The sequence below is a fragment of the Bactrocera tryoni genome, chromosome 4, assembly GCF_016617805.1.
Source record: "Bactrocera tryoni isolate S06 chromosome 4, CSIRO_BtryS06_freeze2, whole genome shotgun sequence".
Classification (NCBI taxonomy): Eukaryota; Metazoa; Arthropoda; class Insecta; order Diptera; family Tephritidae; genus Bactrocera; species Bactrocera tryoni.
Window position 1 is genome coordinate 36265173 of NC_052502.1, and position 8957 is coordinate 36274129.

Here is an 8957-nt window from a genome sequence, read left to right on the forward strand (position 1 = left end):
CTATGCGAATGATATTTTATACTTATGAATCCGAAATGATTATCTAAGCATTTTTCCTGTGTACAGGATATGAACTAAACTACCTAGCTTCCTTCGGATTTTTATTTTCAAAAAAGCGAAAAACAAATCATAAGACCTGATTTCATCTTACATATTATATATAAAATATCGTCCATTTCTTTATAAAAAATCGTCTATACATTTTTATTGTTTTGTGCACAACGTTTGCAACTTTATTATTAGCAATATATTTCCAAATTTTTTTTATCATTAAAATGTACGACAATTGTCGCCGATGCGACAACAATATGGCGGGCATAACCTAATGGTTTGCTCAATTCGTACAGTGGCGCATAAGATAGGCAAACGGTTTGGGGGGCATTGTCGCTCACAAAGTCGTTGACCGGCACGAGCTTTGATGGCTATTCGTTGGCACACACGGTTTTGAGCTGGAAGAAAAGAAAACGTTTTAGAATAGGATTTTTTTATTTTAATATTTAAAAGGATAGTGATTACCCTGCACTGTAATCAAAGTGAGAACCCATACTAGGCATAATATATTAAAAGCTTTTGCCATTTTTTAAAGTAATCGATCTGGTCTTGACGGTTTCAATGGTTGATTATTCACTGAAATTATTTGAGCAAATGTCTGTGCTTAAATAGTCTGAACTTCAGCAGCTGAATTGGTATATATGTATATGTACATAAGATATAATTCATTACAATACCAAAAAATCATGACCGTTAACTGTTATTTAATTGATTTCAGTACTAGTGACATTTGGTTCTGCTCATTTCCGCTTTAAGGAAAGAACTAAATTTTTGTATTAATTCGAAGTATTTATTTAGATCGATTCAACTTTCTCTATCATGGTGCTTTGCATCCTTTATAAAATTGTTGATACTGTTACACTCAACTTCTTATATATACAATTCCCACAGAAAAACTTGATAGAAGACTTTACAATTCGCCTACTTTGAAGTCAGTTTCTATAACTAATACATACATACTTTATTCTTATACAAAGTACGAGCAAGGCCTCAAAAATTTATAACTTTCCTCTGATCTTGATATTATCTAGGAAATAAAGTAATAATAATGATCCTCGAACTTTTTGATAAATGCACGAAGAATAAATCGTTGGAACATACAATTTTTTATATCGTTATCTCAAATAGTTTTTAGGTTATATTTGTGTAATTTGTAGCCGCGGAGTATAATCACCTCCATCAGTTCATCTTTAAAGAAGTTTTTCTCAAAGCTCAATTTTTCAAATTTGCATGAGCGATTACTCGAGACAAATGATCCGATCACTATCAAGTTTTTTCTGCAAGTTCAGTTTAGTTCTCCATACAGTCATCTACCAGTAGTTTTATGTAAGTGGTCTAAAACGGCCAAAATTTTGTGTAAAATCCATTTTTTTCTGAAACGTTGTAATTTTATTTTTTCGAACATACTTACAATATATTCTAGTAGATAATTTTTTCATAGTTTCATCCACGGAGAGAACTGGAATCATTGCAGCATTGGGAGACCATTTTTAGCGCCGTCGAAGATCGCGTATAACTCGAAAAATATTAAATTTTTTTCTTCAAAAATCGTCTTTTATAAAACTGTTCCTTTAATATTCCGTTATATATGTGGGTCTCAGTATAATATAGCATCTTTCAAAAGATCTCACGTACCTTTAATATAATCATACTTCTTTAATTAAAAAGTTCGAATTGCTCGAGAAAAGCGGATTCTTCTACTAAATACACTTGAAATTAGGTATAAAGCAGGCCCAATCGAGTCATAGACCTATGCCTTTGTTATAAAGTCTTAATTACTTATGTGGCTTTAAAGCTTTTATTCAGTTTTAAAGGGTGATCCATTACGAGATTCCCTACTTATTTGTCAAATTTAATGGGGAATGTTTATTATCATTCGAAACAACATTCTTTGGCATTAATTTTTTTAAGATTATCTCCTTCAAGTGTTGGCCGCGGCTATGTCTCAGATGGCCCATCCGTTGAGTCCAATTTTCGATGACTCGGCAGTTCGACTAGTAACTGGCGGATGACACGCGTTATGTTTTGTTTCAAGGACTGAATCGAAGCGTATTATCCGCATAGACTTTAAACTTTAAATATACCCAACGGTGTGATATCACACGATCTTGGTGGCCAATTGACCGGCCCAAAACGTGAAATTATTTGCTTACCGAAGTGTTCTCTCAATAAATCCATTAATTGATATAATGTGGGGGAAGTGGCGCCGTCTTGTTGAAACCAAATGTTGCCGAGATCACGAGCTTCAATTTCGAACATCAAATAGTCGGTTATCATGGCGCAATAACGGTCGCCATTGACGGTTACATTCTCACTGGCATCTTTTTTGGTGAAATATGGGCTAATGATTCCACCGGCCCACAAACCTCACCAAACCATTGTTTTCTTTAGCAGAAATGGCAGCTCTTGAATCTCTTCAAGTTGTTCTTCGTCCCACATGTGGTAATTTTGCTTTATTACGTACCCATTGAGCCAGAATCGACTCTCCAGGGTCTTCGTGTATACTCTCAGCTTTGGTTGCTTTATTTTCTTCATTGCGAAAAATAAAATTACCGTCAGAAACAGTTTTTTGTTTAAAGAAGTCTAAAAAAATATTTGCCAAATATATTTTTAGTCTCTAAAAGGTGCAGGGTTTTGGGGATGTTATGGTTGAAATATGCTGCCATACATATATGTACATACATGTATTATTAAACAATATACATACATACATATATTTTATTATTCGTTGTTGTTTACCGTAACTTAGCGCCAACAAGAAAACATTGGTAACTAAAACATCTGTTTAAAGAAGAGGCGTAAAAGAGCAACAATAATATAAGTATTGATAAAATACAACAATAAATATGCAGAAGAATTGACTTACAATTTAAAAGAATTTCATTTGATTACGGGCTCTTATAAAATATTATTTATGTTTTCCACGAATTAAATTAAAGATCAATTAATCAGTAAACAAATCAAAAAACAAAACAACTTCGAACAACACAAATATGTAGACTTCAACTGAAAATCCCTATAAATACGCTAAACAGTATATTTAGCATTATTATTCTACTATTTATTTTAAATTTAACATCAAACCGGAGCAGTTGAGTTATTCGAGCGCAACATGAAATTACTCGCTTGGGTTTTGTCATTTTGCCTGACTGCCACCGCTTTCGGTAAGCGCTTCATATTCGCATATTACCGTAACGATTTTCATATCGAAAATTTTGCTATATAATGTTTACCCTTAGGGCAAAATACTTACTGTCGTATGAGGTCCGTTAAAATAACTGTAGCTCGAAGAGTTTGCCAACGATCCTGCATTCCGATCCAGGGCCAATCCACTGTTTGTGCTACAGCAAGAGCTGGCCAAACCATTTTGCTCTGTCCGCCGACATGCTGTCGCATGGGCACTTCCTGTCATCAACTGTACAAAGTATGAGGGGCGCAACAAAAATATGTTAGAAAATTACAAATAATATAGTAGCTGTGACTGTAAATATAAACAAGTATTCCTCAATTTTCAAATTTTCTTTTAATTGAATGGGGATTAATTAAAAGAACGAATTCGAAGTGGTATTTGTTGGCCGCTACCATTTTTGAATAAAAACAGAAAATAGTAATATACTATTAATATATGAGAGTGGTTTGGGTACCTGTCCACAGCAATATTACAGGAAACTTGAAAGCTGGTGCGCTTAGCTTAGTGACAGGTACCTCAATCTCAAGAACAGCGGAATGGAAACGACTAGGAGCTCCGTTTGCTTCTTGTGGACAGGAGTTTTTCGTAAGGCTTCACAAAGGACTGCATTTCAAAGTCTAAGTGTAAACCCACGCCAAAGGATCAGCTATCTAACTAACTTAATATATAAGGTCTTAGAAAAAGAAATCCATTATTTATTAACAGCAATTTTCGTATCATCTATTTCGTTTCCACGCGAGTTAACGTAAAAAAACTTCATAAACTACATTTCCATCTGCAAATCACTGTTCAATCACAAATAAATCGATCCATTTCTAAAGCTGACGGATAATTGCAATAAAAAGTGGGTCATGCGAAGATAGTCGTGGTGGATTGGCAGTGAGCTGGCACAAAAGGTCGGGAAGGGTTTCTTGTGGGTTTGGTGGGAATGTCAGTTGATCACCCTCTGATGTTCTCCTTGAGCCAAACTTTCAATTCAGACCTGTACTCTAATATGTAGTGGGATCTTAAAAAGGAAGGAATTACAATCCATCATTAAATGACAGAATAGGGATTCGCCAGAAGCTCTAGAAGTTTCTTTTGGCAGTTTTAACGAACCCACGTTATACTCGTAGTTCGATTCCAATCTGACTTTTGATTTCAAAACAATTGTTCCTTTTATTAATAATGTGTTTAAAAAAAAAAGTTAACTTGACCCCAATACAATGATTTCAATGAAAATTATTTTGTAAGGTCAGCTGTTTTTATAAAATTACTATAAAAGGGTGAACTGTTATAATTTTGTCCTCATATGAAGTAACGGTTTATTACGAAAATGTGCAAATTTAAAATCATACTAATTTTTGCTGCTTTATTGAGCCTTACTGCGGTTGTCAAAGGTTCGTAATATTTCATTGTTTTAAGAAGGGTTTCGCGCACTTTCGAGTTATAAAGAGTGACCCATTTCGAGGTTCATTACGTTTTTGAGAAAAACACAGAAACTTCAAATTTAATGGGGAATGTTTATTATCATTAGAAATAATATTCTTTGGTATTTATTTTTTGAAGATTATCTCTTTCAAATGTTGGCCGCGACTACGTCTCAGATGGTCCATCCGTTGAGTCCAATTTTCGATTACTCGTTCGTCTAACAGTGTGATATTCCACGATCGCGGTGGCCAATCGACCGGCCTAAAGCATGAAATTATCTGCTCACCGAAGTGATCTCTCAATAAATCCATTGATTGATGCGATGTGTGGAAGTGGCGCCGTTTTGTTGAAATCAAATGTCGACGAGATCACGAGCTTAAATTTCAGTCATCAAATAGTCGGTTGTCATGGCGTGATAACGGTCTCCATTGCCTGTTACGTTCTCACTGGCATCATTTTTGAAGAAACATGGACCGATGATTCCACCGGCCTAAAAACCACACCAAATCGTTGTTTTTTCTGGATGAAATTACAGCTCTTAAATCTCTTCGGGTTGCTATTCGTCCCAAATGCGGAAATTTTGCTTGGTTACATGCCCATTGAGTGAGAAATGAGCCTCATCGCTGAACAAAATTTGGCACGAATACGTGGGATCTTCTTGGAACATTTCAAGAGCCCATAGAGCAAAGCGTTTTCACTTGAGAAGGTCGAGTGGCTTCAGTTCTTGCACAAGCTGTATTTTGTACGCTTTCAATTTAAGATCTCGATGTAAAATGCGTCAAGTCGTTCCATATGTCAGTCCGAGTTGCTAAGAATGGCGTCGAATCGACTATCCACGGTCTTAGTGTACATTCTCAGCTACGGCTGCTATTTTTTCTTCACGGCGTGCTGCACGTAGTATTTTCGATCGAATGATCGGTCAAAAAAGGACTATTGGAAAAGTAGGATCACCCGTTATAATTTTTAAAATTGAATTGAATACCATCAATTCCAATTTGCTTAAATTATCAGTTATTTAAATGTGTTCCGTGTCTAATTACTTACTATTAAATTGAAGCATATTCCCTTGGATCTTATTATTCCTTTTATATAGAATTTGCTTGGCTGCCTTTGCAGACTTAAGTTTAACTTATGTTATTTACATGTGTATTCTCATAGCTAATGGCGGACCACGCCGTTGTTCCGGTAGCCGAAATGAGATCTACTTAAATCCCGGACCGAACTGTGAAAGAACCTGCCTTGACTTGAATGCGGAATGTTTTAAGGTGTACGTTAGGCCACCGTCGGGCTGTTATTGTCGTGAAGGCTTTGCGCGCAACGAAGCAGGGCGCTGTATACCCATACGATTATGCCGTCAAGCAAAATAAGTGTTTTCTTTTCTTAAAAATAATAATAAAAAATCTAAATAAATAAAAACAGATTACTTTTAAGGAATTTAGTAAAGAAAAAACGGAAAATTTTATTTTTAATTAAGTACAATCAGATGATTTTTGGATGTAATAAGCAAAATAATGGGATAACGAACAGGTAAAACTCAAAAGTGTTTATATAAAGGTTATTAGAAGGCTTTTACAATGAATAAGAACATCATTTTCGCACTAAAAACATTAAAATTTAATTATTTTATCATCATTATTCCCGCTGAACTCATTTAAGTTTGAAAAACCCACCGACAGGTCGAACCCAGACGACAGCAGTTCAGCGGACAGAGTCTAACAGTGGTTGCAATACGTGCTGTGGCGCAACGCATAGCAGCGGTGGACCCTGGTCCCGTAAGACATTGGCGTTCACAAATCCTTTGACCAGCCGAAACGCTATATATGCGCGGCTGGCAACCAGGTTGAGCTACATAAAAATAAAGCAAAATAAAATAAAAGGAAAAGGATTGAATAAAAGAAGAAATTGCAAATTGTTAAGAAATAAATTTTATACTATTATTATATTCATAAAAATTATAATTTTACCCATAACTGCAGTTATGCCCAAAACACACAGTAGAGCCAGCAAAAATTTAATATTGTGCATTTTCTCTCTGAAGATTTGAGCGATGACCGTAAATCCAATGTCCAACAGCGAACTGTCTACTAAAAGTATAGAATATGGATCATTTAAGGAAATAAGTCGCCTCAACTACTGAATTGCAAAGTCTGAAATAATCAAAACAGCTGCGCCATTATTAACTTTATTCTTATTAAAATATAATAACATTCCATTTACCTGGTGACTACAATGGTTGAAGTGTAATAATGATAAAAATTTTTCTTTACCTACAACGCAGTAAAATAAACAAATAGTTGTTTTAACTAAATTTAACAATCGCTGCAGTTTAATTGGAATACTGTTCAGAGGCTACTACAAAGAAAATATTAAAAAGAATCAAATAAGTAACCGGTTCGGCCCCAAAATTATAGGGTACTTGTACCAAGTCTTCTCATTTTGATTTTATTCTTTGAATATAAGAGAAACAAATAACCGGATCGCTGCTTCTTGTTATAGCATACTTGTACCAAACATCTGCCTTTCGATAGAGCCCTCAACGATCATGATGGGTCAATAAATAGAGAAATTATTCGATGAAAATAGTCGATAGTACTACTCGTTCATGTGCGCCTGGTAGAAACTCCGAATTTATGTTTAAGAGGGTATTCTAGTCTGGAGGCATGAATTTTCAGGTAATTTTTGAAGTGTCCTAAGATAGTTTTCATCCCAGCAAACTGAACCCAAAAGAATCATTAATCAAGAATAATGTAACAATGTCTGGTTCTACGAAAAAGTTGGGAATTTTTTTCACAAAATGGCCAAAAAAAATTTTGTGTACCACTTTTTTGGACTGTTTAAATTTTTTTAAAAATAGTAAAAATTGATTATTGGGGGATATAGATAGTTCCCGACGTAAAAGTCTCTAAAAATTTCAGATAAATCACTTCAGTAAAACCAAAGAAATCCTTCGAATTTTTTTTTTGAAAAAGACAGGTTCGACATAAAGGTGTTAAAAGTTTCGAGAAAAGTCAAACTATTTTGGTTGCCGATTCCGCAAATCTTCTGAAGATAATTAGAGTTTTAAAACAAATGTCTACAATATTTTTGATTAGTTATTTTTTAATAAAATAAAATAAAATCTGTTTTTTTATATTTTTGGACTAGAATACCCCTTAAGATTGCAAGATTTCAGTGTCGACCTCTTAGCAGTACTAAAGGCCGAGTTCCCTTACTTTCTGGGTTTATGAATTGCTATGAAAATGGTAAGAAACATATACAAAATTACAGGATTCTTGCACCAAACATCTTCCTTTCAACAGAGCCGCCAAATTATTGATAATACCTCTTTCTAGTGGTTTAATATTTTTTGAATGTTTTTAAACGCATAATACGCAATGCTATATTTTACATACAGACTAGTTATATACTATATTATCATACATATATACTTTTATCTGTATGTGTTTTCTACAACTGATAGATTATTATTATTTTTTTTTGCATATTCCAGGTATCTTCGCAGGTCTTGACGCTAACATTTTGAAAATTCTGATCGACTCTAACAATCGTACTCGTTCGTGGAAGAGTAAAAGTCGGCGAATACTATGTTAAGAAATGAGAGCCTCCCAGCACAATTATTTTTACCAAATTTACATGGTGTAAACGCGGCGAAGCGAAGGCGTGCATTGAAGTAAGCGATTAGTACCAGGTTTGGTACGTTGAGCTAGCGCACGCATACAAATCACTTTCCAGCATTGACATGTTAACATCTAAACTTGACGCAACGCCATCGCATGGCAGCGAACTCTTCAAACTCGCTTATATGCAAAAGCACTGCAGCACGCTGATTGCCGAGAGGTATTCCACACAAATCAAGCCGCATGTGGAGAAGCTGTGCTTAATTATTCATTATATAACCACATCTCTGTATTTTGTTTGTTTTTATTTTTGAGACTTTTTTTTAAGATTAACATTACAAAAATAAAAAAGTAAAAAAAAATAGATAATGAAAACAGTCGAAAGACATTCATGAATATACTAAACATAATTTAGAATAACAAAACTGAACTCTTATTGAAGAAAACATGTATTTTTTAGTAAAATCCAATATTTATAGATGTATGTAAATGGTATGTTAAAATAAAGATTATTGAAATAAAAAAAAGACAATATATTTATTTAATCATCAAATCGGTTAATAATTGCCGAAATTGTGAAGAATCGCAATTTTCTTTCAATTTCCCAAAACTCCACTTCAATCCCTTTAATTTGACACCAAAATCATCAAAATCGGTTAAAAATTGCCGAATTTACAAAAAGCATGTTA

At 34.3% G+C, this 8957-nt stretch overlaps 1 long non-coding RNA gene across 2 annotated transcripts in view; it reads left to right on the forward strand.

Annotated features, from left to right (window-relative positions):
• LOC120773893 overlaps nucleotides 1-8738 on the forward strand; it is a 212728-nt gene extending 203990 nt beyond the window's left edge. For both annotated transcript variants that reach the window (XR_005705198.1, XR_005705199.1), the window contains exon 6: nucleotides 8142-8738. This is a non-coding gene — a long non-coding RNA (uncharacterized LOC120773893). The remainder of the gene's footprint in view (nucleotides 1-8141) is intronic.
• Nucleotides 8739-8957: the final 219 nt, after the last annotated feature.